Here is a 13,418-nt window from a genome sequence, read left to right on the forward strand (position 1 = left end):
CTATTTCATATTTATTCACCTATCTTATTTTGCCTTTTGCAATTCTATTTTCCTATCATTACAACACGATGTATGCTAAGAAACTAACACAATACAGTAAAGAATTTCTCACTTTTACATTGGAAATGTTGAGTACCTTGAAACTTCACCATGGAAATGAAGACAGACAAAAATAGAGTTGTTTGCTTGCTTTAGAATGGTGCTATATGCTTATAATCCCAGATTTTGGGGAGGCTAAGCTAGTTCAAGATCAGCCTGGCTACATGAGATCTTGGGTTTTTTGTTTGTTTAGTTTAGTTTTGTTTTTAAAGTCTAAATACCAGTGCTAGGGAGATGGATTGGAGGCTAACGTGCCATCTTAAAGTGTAGGACTGGACCGTGGATCCCCAGCACTGGGGGGAGTATTAGGTGAACGTGCCGGCCCACTTGTAATCCCAGCTCTTGGAAGGCAGAGACAGGTATTTCCCTGGAGCAAACTGCCTAGCTAGATAAGACATCGTCTGTGTATTCTGGGTTCAAGGGAGTGACCCCGTTCCCATGAATAATGCCGAGTCTGACTGAGCACGTTTAGCAACACTCCTGGTGTCAACCTTGGGCTTTCATGAATGTGTTTGGCCTCACCCATGTGAGCATATACACACATACGGAAAAGAAAAAAAATCTAAAGTAAACAAAGCAACATATCTCTGTTGGTAAAGGTCCTTGCTATTATCCAGTCTGGTGATCTGAATTCAATCCCAGGGATCACATGGTATAAGGAGGGAACCCACTTTCTGAAGTAAGTTGTCATAGACCTCCAAACGTGCTGTAGCATATACATGTCCCTTTCCCAACAATTCACAATACGTATATACAGACTTTTACAAAATGGAAATGTTTGTCTTAAATTACATTTGATTTTTAAAAAAAATACTTTATTTTACCTGCATTGGTGTTTTGCCTGCATGTATATTTGTGTAAGCATGTCAGAATCCCTGGAATTAGAGTTATAGGCAGTTATGAGCTGCCATATGGGTGCTGGGTGGTAAACACAGGTCCTCTGGAAGAACAGCCAGTGCTCTTAACTTCTGAGCCATCTCTTCAGCCCACTATTGATTTTCTCAGTGAAGTGTTGAATAGATATGTTAGCATATTCTTTCCTTTGCTGGCTTATGTTTCATTTATGATTCTGATATTTGGGGGAAGTGTGTATGGGGGAGTATTTTCTTGATTCATCCATCCATGGCTTATCAACTTTCTGCCTCTACTAAATTTCAACTTTTTCCCTTTATGGTTGCATACTAACTTTTTTCCTTATTGGGTTGTTCTTTCAGTAATATACATACTTCCTGTATCTCTGCTTCCCTCTTCCTTTCTATTACTAAAGTCATACTATTTACTGCCTTTTTGACCTTTTCATTTTACATAGTTGCAGTGATCACTAATAATTATAACTAGCTTTTAAAAACTTACGTTAAAGGGCCTTGTGTAATTCAAGTTGGCCTCAAACTCGCTATGTAGCCAAGGATGGCTTTGAACTCATTCTGTATCTCTACCTCCCCAGTGCTGCAATTAGAAACATGGGCCATCATGTCTAGTTGATTCTGAGGTCTCAGGAATTGATACTTCAAAACATGGAATGCCTTTTTTGTAAGAATGTTTATGATTCAGACCCTGGGAAATGAAGTGTGAAAGGAGATGAAGACACAGCCAGATCCAGTTGTTCCTTTGCTTTCTTTCTGTAGCTTCACTGATCCACGGTCAACTACAATCTGAGAACAGTAAGTGTATATTTTCATAAATAACTCACAACTCGCTGGGCAGTGGTGGTGCATGCCTTTAATCCCAGCACTAAGGAGTCAGAGGCAGGTGGGTTTCTGAGTTCGAGGCCAGCCTGGTCTACAGAGTGAGTTCCAGGACAGCCAGGGCTACACAGAGAAACCTTGTCTCGGAAAACAAAACAAAACTCACAACTTTCACATTGTTTGCTACTCTGTCAAGATGAAATTTCACAATGTCTTCTTCTGTCCGCTTTGTACCAAACCCATTCCTTTGTGTAGCCTCTCCTTACTATATATGGTTTTTGGCTACCAAGAGAATCTATAAAGTGTTCTCTTCAAGCAAAATGATTCAAGTACAGAGAGGTGTGTGTGTGTGTGCGTAGGGGAGCCTATAGAAATTTGTGTAACATTGATTATAGTATATAGCTACCATTGTTTTATTGTATTAGTTACAGCCGTCACTCTGCCTAATAACTTTATCATAGGTATCCAAGTAAAGAAAAGACATGGAAGGGACTTGGTACTCTATGTGATTTAAAGAGTCACTAGAGGGTATTACATGGGCCGAGGGTGGGGATTTTGGGCCCTAGGAGCTTACAGTCTGGAGAATGAGAAGGGAAAATGCAAAAACAAGGTCACATGCTCTGTACAAATAGAACATAGCAATCCTTATGTGCTTGTTGAACTGGCACAGGACTTAATTGACAAGTACAAAAGTAAATAGTCTTCTACAACCCAGAAATCATTGTTCAGTATGAGTACTGATACGTACAGGAGAGCTTGTTACTCAAGGAAGCTCAAAGAAGGTGTATTGATAATAAGGCTGGTTCTAAGAATACAAAGTTAAACATATATAAGCAAAATAAATAAGCACCACAGTTATAACATGGGTGTGAAATCTTGACACTATTTCAGAACTCAAAGGTTCCATGATTCCTCCAGGTTCCACTGGAGTAAGGCAGAAGCAGCTGGGCACGGGGCTCACTGTGCTACCAAGAGCTGTTTGGTTTGGTTTATTTTTTAGAAACAGTCATGTGTCTTGAGCACTCAGTCAGAAGTTGTACTGAGTAATACAGCATTAAAGCAGGGATTTGGTTGTTTGCGCAGACATCACAGGTAGTTTTTTATGTTAATGTTGTTGCCACTGAGCACTGATGGACTCTGAGTATCTGTCCTCCCTCCAAAAGGAGGAATAGAAAGCAAGAAGAGTCTTTTTCTTAACTCTTAAGAATTCAGGACAGTAGAAGAAATCTAAGTCTGGCAATGGGGACATTCCTGGGAGGAACCCAAGCTCCCTGCAGACATATTAGGGGTTAAGAGTGGAGGGGGACAGATCACAGGAACACTCTGCATTTCCTGGTTCTGTTCTAAGTTGGTGAAGGCTTTTGAGTCTTCGGGGAACATAATTTAGTTATTCTAGCTAATTAAAAAAATCCTTAAAATTTACTGCTAACACGTGGTCAAAACCAATCATTCCAAACACCAGACACATCCCTGAAATAAAATGTGAAGTACCATACCCATCGCAGACTTCCCGATTCCACTCCCCAAGGCTAACATTTCTTACAGCTTTCCAAATATTTTCTAGCTATAGCTAGGCAGGCATATACTTTTCCTGTTCTTCGTCATAATAAATTGCAGCTCGAAAACATGATTAAAAAGCACATGTTTTGCAATTTATGGACTAGGGCTCAAATCTTCCCCCACCTTGTTTATTGTACAAAAATTACTTCTTTAGGCTTCAATGTTTTGTGAGGTGTAAAAATAGCAATTACTTTGTAAGGTTTGAGGATTAAAATTTGGAGTGTGTGTGAATGACTTAACGCAGTGCCAAGTCGTTACAGTTCAATAAACACTTATTGTCTACGGCAAGTGACCTTTCACAAGAGTTAAAATAAGGGAACGTGTTCCTGTCATATTTTGATAACTTCCGTTAAGCAAACAAATGTTGCTCATTTCTTTCAACTAATTATCTAAATGGAAAAAGTTGCTTTCCCAGAGTTGAAAGCCAAACTACATTTAAACGTAATATTCCTCCAGGTCTCCTCAATCCCAATACTCCATTGAGGATTTGATAATGGATTCCCCAATTAAAAAACAAAACAAAACTTTTGTCTTGCTGCGTGCGGAGAACACTCCACCCGGTCTTTCTAAACACCTTGTAGCCTTTGCTTTGTCAAGCAATCGCAGGGTGGTACCCCGGTAAGTTCGCCTCCCGCGGTCACGCCCCTCCATCCCCTCCAGAGACGTTAGGGACAGCAACTGGAGAGGCGTATCCGCGAAGGAACTGAGGGGACGTGGTGGCCAAGGGGTGCGCCCCGGAACAGCGTCTGGGTGCGGAGGTGCGCACGAGAGGTGCAGGCTGCTGGCTACCGGGCCCTGCCTGAGCGCGTGCAGGAGGGACCTCTGGGGGCGACCCTGGTACCAGGTTTTCCGCGACCTTCTCGCCGCAGCGTCCTCGCCGTCTACGGCGCGGCAGTCCCTTGGCCTCTCTCCACTCCCCGGCCCGGGCCAGTCCCCCTTGCTAGCTTTCTTTTGGGCACTGCCCTTTGCCCTCGCATGGAGTCCTCTGTTGACTCTCCCTTCACTTCCAGTCACCCATAGGTCACGGTCCCTAGACCACAGCCACCCATCTTGTCCAACTCTCGGAGCTCTGAAGTCTCGCCAGCCAGAGAGATGCTGAGGACCCCGCGGGTGGGGTAGCCTCAGTGTTCCCGGGCCCACGTTCGGGGGCGCGGGACGCAAGTTTCCGCCCGGTCCCCTGAGCAGTGACAGCGCTCGCTCGGAGGCGGCCGGGAGGCGGAGGGAGGGCCAGCCCCGTGCCCGAGCCCCCTCCCCTACTCGCGAGCTCGCGCGGTCTGTGTCTCTCTCCGCAAGTGCAGAGCGGCGGAGGAGGAGGGGGAGGAGGAGGAGGAGGAGGGAGCTGGGGGAGGATCTCCATTGAAATAAACAACCAGGCAGCAGTTATTAACACGGGAACATGGCGGCCGCAGCCTGGGCTCCCGCGGCGGCGGCGGAGGTCAGCGCCGACAGCAGCCCGCACCTGACGGCGTGACGGCCACATTGGTAAGCGCGCCTCCCCCGGGGGCTCGCGGGCAGTGGGCGGGGGGCGCAGCGTTCCCACCCGGGCCGCTGCCCTTGCTGCGCGCAGCCCGGCGGAGCCGCGCGCCGGCCCGGCAGGCTGTTGTTGTGTGCGGGCACCGCTGCCCGGGCGTGCGGAGCCCGCGACGCCCATCCTCGAGGCGCGGCCGAGCCGGGGACTCGGCTCCCGGGGGGGTGGGGAGGGCGGGAAGACGCGGAGTCCCCGGGAGAGAAAGGAGGCGCTCGGGCGCCGGGCGAGAGAGCTCGGGAGACGAGCCTCGGAGCGCGAGGCGGGCGGAGGCTGCAGCCCGCGGCGCCGGCCGAGAGGTGAGCACCAGGCCGAGAAGCAGCGGCTGTGCCACGGGCCCCTGCTCCGGCCCCCTCGGGGCTGCGCGGCGCAGTCCGGGCAGGCAGGGGAAGCCAGGGCCGGCGGGTGCAGTCGCGGCCGGTGCTTTCTTCCCGGGAGGCGTGCAGCCACTGCTGCACGGGTGGGAGCCGGGCGAGGGGAGGCAGGACCTGGGAAGTGCCGGGGGTGTGTGAAGGTGACGCGGCCGGCAGGGGCGGCGGCGGGGGGCTCGGGCGTCTGGGGACCTCGGGCTTGGGTGGCTTCGGGGCGGCAGCGCTCGGGCCGCGCAGGCCGGGCCGCGGTGGGGGCGGGGAGCCGGGGTCGGGCGGCGGCGGCGCCGCGCCGGGCTCGCCCCTGACTTAACTTTCTGGGTGCGGGCATGTGTGCCGGAGGCGCGCTGGGGCCGCGGCCGGGGGCGGGAGGCGGGCTGCGGGCCGGGAGGTTCCGGGTTGGCTCGCCAGCGCCCCCTCTTCGGTCCCCCTTCTGCGGCCCCTGCAGGGACAGGCCCTCGGGGGGCCCCCACGGGAAGCGGGAGGGGTCCTGGCGGCCCTCGCGCCCCGGTCACGCCCTGGACCGGGGACCCTCCTCTCCGGGCCCCTGGCGGCTCCGGGAGAGGCGGCCAGGGTCGGTGCCGCGGGCTGGAGTGCCCGCACCCCGCCCCTGGGGGAGTTCTGGAGGCGCCGCGGCCGCGCTCGGGGGTGGCTCGGTCCCTGCTTCCATGGTCCCTCCCTTTCCCCTCCCCCAAGTGGCTTCCGGGGCCTGCGGACTGAGGGGCGGGAATCGGGGACCCGAGCCCCTTCCTCGCGGGGAGTGACGTTGGGCCTCAAGCCTAGAGGGCTTGTCACTGGCAGGGGAAACTTTCCCAAACCGGAGCCCGAGCTGGAGCACCCTCCTCCGCCACCTCGTCTTCTAATCCCACTCCCACTCCACCTCCTCCGACTCCTTCCCCTCCCACCGACCCGAATCTTGCTGTGCCTGACTGATGGGGCAGTGAGCCAATGGAAGGCAGGAACTGACCTGCCGGGTATCGGTAAGCCAATGGTGGGAGCCAGAGGCAGGAAGGGGGCGGGGTTTCTTCCGACCAGTTAGGGCTGAGTTGCACGCGGGGCGGGGGAGTCATGGAGACGCCGCGAGCTTTCCACTCTGGCGCGTCCCTTGGTCACCGGCACCTGGGATTGTGGAATAGTGTCACTCACAGAATCTGTGACCTGGGGAGACCTGCATAGGTGCGCGAAGATAATTGCTTTTCTCTGGTTCCGCGAGAGGCGTTGTCTTAGACATGACAAAGTCTAAAGCCACTTCAGGATATGGCAGTAACCGCGAGGCCCGGTTTTAAAATGGCATGTTGGTAGTGACCATGTTCTAGATCTCAGCACCAGGTGTACGTGCTAGAGATCGTTGAAGGTCTGCGTTAGTTTTACTGGGCCTCTGATGAGCACCTGGACGATGAAATTGAAAGGGCACCCTGAGAGTGAAGGCGCGCTAGGTGATTTTTAGGAGTGCTAAAACATTCTTGTTTGGAATTGGCCTCACTGGGACCTTGTTTAATCAGACCACTAATTCCCCAAGTCTCTTTGAAGATTGTGCGTTTGGTCTGGGTGTGACAATTCTACAAAGTTGCAGTTTATGCTGTGCGTATTTTTTGTCTTGCTCTTGGATAAACAAAATGAAGTTTTGAACCAGAGCACCACTAAAATACCAAGCGTGGGTATTTAAAGCGCAAAACTAGCTAAAGAATATTTGTCGGCAGAAAACAGAAGGAATAAAGTATAGCTTTCCATATTACTCCTATACAAAGGATTGTTAAAACATTTTTTTTTTTTTTTTTTTTTTTTAGTTTCCTTAAACACGGATGAATTGCATAGTGTGTGGCTACTTCTCTGATGTGTAAGAAGAGGTCAAGAGCTGTCTTTGATTGTTTTAACTGTTTAGGTCCAGTGATCTGACTTTCTTGACTCCTGAGTTTTAGGAAAGGGAGGTGGGGGCGGTTCCCAGTGAGGATCCCAGGTTGCTCAGCGGGAATTGCGGTCTGTTAAAAAGACAGCAGCTGCTACAGTGCTTTTTGTGTGTGTGCATGCTCTCCTGTTCTTTGTTGGTGAGGTTAGTCCAACCCAACAGCAGCAACATCCCTTTTCCTATTGGAATCTTTGGGAGTTTGAAGAATGAGAAATGTTAAACTTAGTATCCATTCATTCCTAGAATCTGTCATCCATGAACTTAATTTTGGGATTTTAAAAAATGTCCAATGAGCATGATACTTAGTTTCCACACTGGGTTCTCCAGCTTTTATTACTATTGGGTTATTAAGAAAGGATTCCAGGACAGCCAGGACTACACAGAGAAACCTTGTCTTGGGAAAAAAAAAAAAAAAGAAAGGGTTCAAGAGACTAATGTAAGGAAACAGTAGTGTGTAATATGTGGCTTTAAATCTATAGTGTAGATTCCCAACCAGTGTAATTTTAAACGTTCTTGTAGAAGTAAATTGCTTTTTGCTGTAGCTTTTGAAGTGTTATTCTGGTGATAAATGAGTCAAGTGAAAGATAAGCACTTATTTCGACTGACAGAAGTAGGGAGTATTGTAAATTAATGTTCAAAACCCAGCAACATTCAGACACTCCCACTATTAGTTAATTTGGGAGGCTGCTCTGATGCAGACCCTTTTCTCTTTCCTGAATTCTTAAAAGCAACTCATTATTCCACTTCATTCTTCATAAGGATCCTTCCAAACGTCCTTAGATTCTCGGTGGCAGAGAATAGCAAGGCCCCTAATGCCTGTCTAGGGGAAAACCTTTCAAGCATATGGAGACATCTAGAAAAAGATGTGCATTGTCAGCGGTGATTCCATTGTGTGCTCTCATGCTGGAGCTGAACCTTCTTCCTCCTGGGAATTTCCCTCTTAAAAGAGAGGATTCCTTTGACTTTTAGATGTCAGGGTGCTGAGGTCTAGGTTTCAAGGCAGCTCAACAATCATTCATGTGAATTTAATGCTTTTGAGGACTTAATAGTTTAAAAAAATTTTTTAACCCTTCATTGATTAAATATAATTTAGATGACTTTCAGCATGAGAGACATTTTACTGAAAATATATATGTTAGTAATCTGTCTGACAGATTACTAACAGTATATAAAAGTTAGAAGGTCCTGAGATTGCATAAAGGGTTAATGCATCTTGGTTTTCTCCCTTCCCTCCCAATAGATGTACCTTACTAAAGCTTTCCAGTGTCTCTGGAATCCATGATCTCTGATCACGTTTCTGTTTTACATGGAGAAGTTAAGGATTCAGCGCCTTAGCTGTTTCAGGCCACAGTAGGTTGCTATGTGACCCATACTTTGACAGCTTAAATCTCTAAGAAAAATTGTTTTTGTTGTATTGAATACAAAGGCTATTGTTTGAAGCAGTCCTTATATTGTTGGAAAGAAGAAGAATGAAGAGTGGTCTTTTAAAGTATTTTTTAATAGACAATTTTCTGTTATGCACAGGTGTCTTTGATATCTTGACCATTGTTGTATTGTGGTTGAAATTATATTTAAAAGTGTAACTAATTTTAGCTGACAAAACTAATGCTTAAAACCTATTAGCTTTTTACTATTTTCTGTTTCTAGTTTTGTTTGATGTTACATTATTACATGCTTTACTGATTTTTTTTTTGTTTTTGTTTTTTTTTTTTTGTTTTTTTTTTTTTTAAGAGTCAGGGTTTCTTTGTGTACCCTGGCTGTTCTGGACCTCATTTCTGTAGACCAGATTAGCCTAGAACTCACAGAAATAGGCCTGCCTCTGCCTCCTGAGTGCCGGGTTTAAAGATTTGAGACACCATACCCAGCTGCTTTACTGATTCTTAAAAAGAATTGATTTTTTTTAGTGTATGAATGTTTTTTTCAGCATGTATGTCTGTGTACCACACTGGTGCCTGGTACTCACTGAGACCAGAAGAGGGTATTGAATCCCTTGGAAGTGGAGGTACAGACCGTGGTGCATTGCATGTGGATGCTGGGAGAATACCAGTGGTCTTAACAGCTGAGCCATCTCTCCAGGCCTGGGATATTGGTTTGTTTTTTTAAAGATTTGTTTATTTTATGTACACCAGCTGTCTTCATACACACCAGAGGAGGGCATTGGATCCCATTACAGATGGTTGTGAGCCACCATGTGGTTGCTGGGAATTGAACTGAGGACCTCTGGAAGAGCGGAAGTGCTTTTAACCACTTCAGCCCTGTGATATTGATTTTTACATGAAGAAAAGCCAAGGAATGGAAAACAAAGTTCTTGATTTCTTTCCCCTTTTCTATCACAAGCTCTTTTCCCCCGTGTCTCTTCTAAATGGAAAAGAGGCTCTTAGTGTTTATGTGTTGCTTGCGCTCTCTCTCTCTCTCTCTCTTTCTTTTTTTCCTGCCTTTTGAAGGACTTAGGATTTGTAAAGTAGAGAAGCAAGTAGGGATGCCATGGCATAGTACCCTGTAAAGCCTCTTAAAGTGGGCCATCTGGGAAAGCTGTAAAGTACAGTTCATTGTCACAGGCCCTCAGTTCAGACAGCATAAGGGAAATGCATATTACAGGTTCCAGATGTTCTAGATAGAGGTGACAGACAGTACAACTTTCGTGGGTGTTAGCAGTCTACGTAATTTCCTAGCTGTTGTAAAAGTGAGAGTACAAAGGAGTTGGCATCTTATAGGTAAATGAAGGTCACTAGATGGTCTGCTGGTCTGCAGGTAGAGCACAAGACTTGGCTTCTAGAGCAAAGATTCTCTGTTTACCAGTTAGCCATGTTCATTTACAACGTTTCTGGGTTCAGAGGCTATGGTGGTGTGATAGGATTTGTTTTATGCTGATGTTTATTTGGTTCTATAGTTGGAAATTTCTAGCAAACGTAAATGAGGTAGTGTTTCACGTAGCTGCATTGGAGCTTCTGGACATAGTGTCAGTAATCAGGAGAAGGCTGCAGATTGGTAGATGTTGAGTGTAGTTGACCGATAGATGGAAACTGAAATTAGCTGTAAATTCTGGTGGGACTTATAGCTCAAGCCAGCCAGTTCTTCTGTCCTGAGCCCTGTGTTCAGCAGAATCCTTATTTTGGACTTTAGAGATCTTTTCTCTGCATTTTTTTTCTTTTTTAGCAATTGTCTTATTGATTTATTTCATTATTATTGGTGGAAACCTGACTGTCCTGGCCTTGACAGTGTATTTGGTAGTAAAAGCTTCTGTAACAGAGCCAGGGACCACAGACTGGGCGATAGTCTCCTTCCTCCCTCCTTTCCCTTACACCTTGGTGGTAGGGAAGGAAACATTCAACTGGATTTAGAATGACCTTATCTTCCGTATGTGTATTTAATTTCAAGTATGTACTATCCAGCAAATTTTCCATGGATTTGGGATTCTGTTGTTCCTGAGAATGGAAATATGTTTAGAATAAAAAAAGTTATGGGGCTTGGAGGATGGCTCAGTCAATAGTATGTCTGCACTGCAGGACCAGAGTTTAGTTTCTAGCACCCATGTAGATACTTGGCATGGTTACATCTGTAATCTTAGTGGTTGGGTGCAGAGACAGGCTGATCCCCAGAGCTTACTAACTAGCCAATGTAGTCAGCTGTGGGCTTTGGGGTCAGGGAGAGGCCATGGGGAACAAAGTGGAGGACACCTTGAGCTCTAGCCTTCATGTGCACACGCATATGTCCACACACAATTCATGCTCTCACATACCATCCACAAGTTGTTTAAATGTTCCCTTGAAATTAAAACTAGGTAGATTTCTCTTTATGAAAACATAGACACTTATGACTCATTCAGTTTTATTTGGTTTGAAGCATAGGTGCTGCTCTATGAGCCCTGTGTGGTATGGTACCTGGTTTCATTGTCGGAGTGGTCCTCTGCAGCTGGTAGGATGTGACAGGGTGGGTTGGCGGGTAGGTCTCCCATCATCTCTGTCCCCTCTCCCTCCAATGGCCATTACTTTGTGCTGCCTCCCCCAGACATCTGTATCCTGGCTTTAGCTCTGTATGTAGCCTTGTGTTCTGGTCTGGTTGTGGGTCTTCTTGGATGGAGCTTATTCCCTTCAGGACCACAATGTCTGTAGTAAGAGCGTAGCAGGGATAGTGCCAGCTACCTCCTAGGCTTTCTTATGAGGGTTCCATTCTTTTGATTATGGCTACAAACACATAAATACACATTGTTATCCTCATGTTCCAGGAGGTTGGAGGTTAAGGTGAAGTCTGGGATGGGTGCCCATCAAGAGTCTAGGATATAGCAAATGTCCTTAGGACTCTGAGCTATTCAGTCTAAGGGACAGATCTGAATAGCTGAAGTTCTGCAAATGTTCCCAACTGTGGACAGAGAAGTTAACTCCTGTGAGTCATGTACAGCCCATTCCTCAACCATTCTTGAAATTTCAAGATCCCCTTGCCTTTAAATGTCAGGAAGCAGGAAAAGCAGTGAAGTAAGCTGATAGAGTTTACTGTTTGCTTTAGCATCTCTGGGGTTAAGGACATTTGTTGTGCACTTCAGCTTCTCTCTTAGGTGTGTGAAGCAGTTGTTCACTGTTGTAGCATCCTCCTCTGGCTGCTGAAGAAGGAAATGGACACACAGGTATCAAGTAACTTCCAGGGTCCCACAGTTGGACTACTGAAGCACATTAGAACCCAGATAGCTCTTGCTTCTGCCTGCTTATCTGGGGTTCCTATTGTCTGGCTGTTAGGCTCTCGCCTAGGCCTTTGTTAAGACATCAATCCATTTATTCTGTGAAAGCATATTTTTGTTGTCTGTTGTTCTCTGTATGGAAAAGTTGTTTGTGGGGGATCAGTAGAAAATGTACCTAGGGAACACTTTGAGGGATATAGGTTTGGGAAAGACAAGGAGTTGATGTACATATGTGGTTTCTTATTTCTTCAATATAGATTTAATGTCTGTTTAATTATAGGGCACGGTTGTGTGATGCCTTTTGGTGAGTGTTGTGCACTCCATGTAAAACGGATGACTCTGCTGAGATACCATAGACCCAAGAGAGGGCTGATAATATATTCAGTCATCTGACTTCTGCTATGCTATTTGTGGAATTCTTCTGTCTGCTCAATTGTTTGCAGGGAGCAGGGGTGCTTTCAGGAAACTCGCTCCTGTGCTCTGCCAGGATCTGCATGCATTGCTTATAATGTTCCAGCTGCCAGGACCCAGAGCCTGTTGTCAGAGATGAAAATGATGCATGAGATTTTTTGTTGGTCGCTTATGTCCCCAAAGGCTTCACTTGGAGAGTTAGTGAATTCCAAAACTTGGTTGCTCCCCTCTGCCCATTAGAAGTCACAACTGAACGAGGGTGGGCCTTTCCATCGGCTCCATCTTGCTCATAGGGTCTGCTTGCTAGTCATCATGAACGAACTTCCTCTGCCTTTGCTTTTATGCCTTTGGGATCCCACTTGCTTTCAAAAGAACATTTAATATTTATCCTAAAATTTTTAGCTGGGCAGTGGTGGTACACGCCTTTAGTCCCAGCACTTGGGAGGCAGAGGCAGGTGGATTTCTGAGTTTGAGGCCAGCCTGGTCTACAGAGTTCGTTCCAGGTCAGCCAGGGCTACACAGAGAAACCCTGTCTCAAAAAAATAAAAAAACAAAACAAAACAACAACAACAACAACAACAACAAATTTCTGATTCCATAGCTAATATGCTTAAGATTAAAAACTTTTGAGTTGTTTTGAAAATGTAAGTTAGAATATTGAATTGTGCTGGCCTGGTGGTGCAGTTCTTTAATCCCATCATTAGGGAGGCAAAGACGGGGGTATCTCTGATCCTGAGGCCAACCTAGTCTATGTATTGACTACAGGATAGCCATAACTAAGTAGAGAGACCTTATTTTGAAAACCAAAACCCAACACAAACAACAAATGTGTTTGTTTGTATGTATGTATGGAATTGTGGCCTGAGGATGTTGCTTAGCACTGGACCACTTGCTTTTCATGTTCAAGGTCCTGGGTTCAAGCTCAGAGAAATGACCCCCTCCCCCAATGTAATCATGTATTTTCAAGGATCCTTCATCATTTCTTCAGTCATTTCTAGGCCATCTTTAGAGTCTATCTAAATGGAGTATTTAGATAGTTATATAAGTAATATTTTTTAAAAATTATTTTTATTTTGTGTATGAGTGTTTGCCTGTATGTTTGCCCATAGCACCACGTGTATGTCTGGTGCCTACAGAATCCAAAAGAGGGCATTGGATCCCTTAGGACTGGAGCTATATCCCTTAGCTGGTT

General features: G+C 46.4%; 1 protein-coding gene and 1 pseudogene across 1 annotated transcript in view; both read left to right on the forward strand.

Moving 5' to 3' along the window:
• The first annotated feature begins 2,432 nt into the window (after nt 1-2,432).
• Nucleotides 2,433-2,545, forward strand: LOC114624025 (annotated as a pseudogene).
• Nucleotides 2,546-4,680: 2,135 nt separating this feature from the next.
• Ncoa2 (nuclear receptor coactivator 2) overlaps nt 4,681-13,418 on the forward strand; it is a 231,436-nt gene continuing 222,698 nt past the window's right edge. Inside the window, exon 1 of the mRNA XM_028769101.1 lies at nt 4,681-4,826. The gene's annotated coding sequence lies outside the window, so the exon portion shown is untranslated. The remainder of the gene's footprint in view (nt 4,827-13,418) is intronic.

The sequence above is a fragment of the Grammomys surdaster genome, unplaced genomic scaffold (assembly GCF_004785775.1).
Source record: "Grammomys surdaster isolate TR1022 unplaced genomic scaffold, NIH_TR_1.0 64, whole genome shotgun sequence".
Taxonomy (NCBI): domain Eukaryota; kingdom Metazoa; phylum Chordata; class Mammalia; order Rodentia; family Muridae; genus Grammomys; species Grammomys surdaster.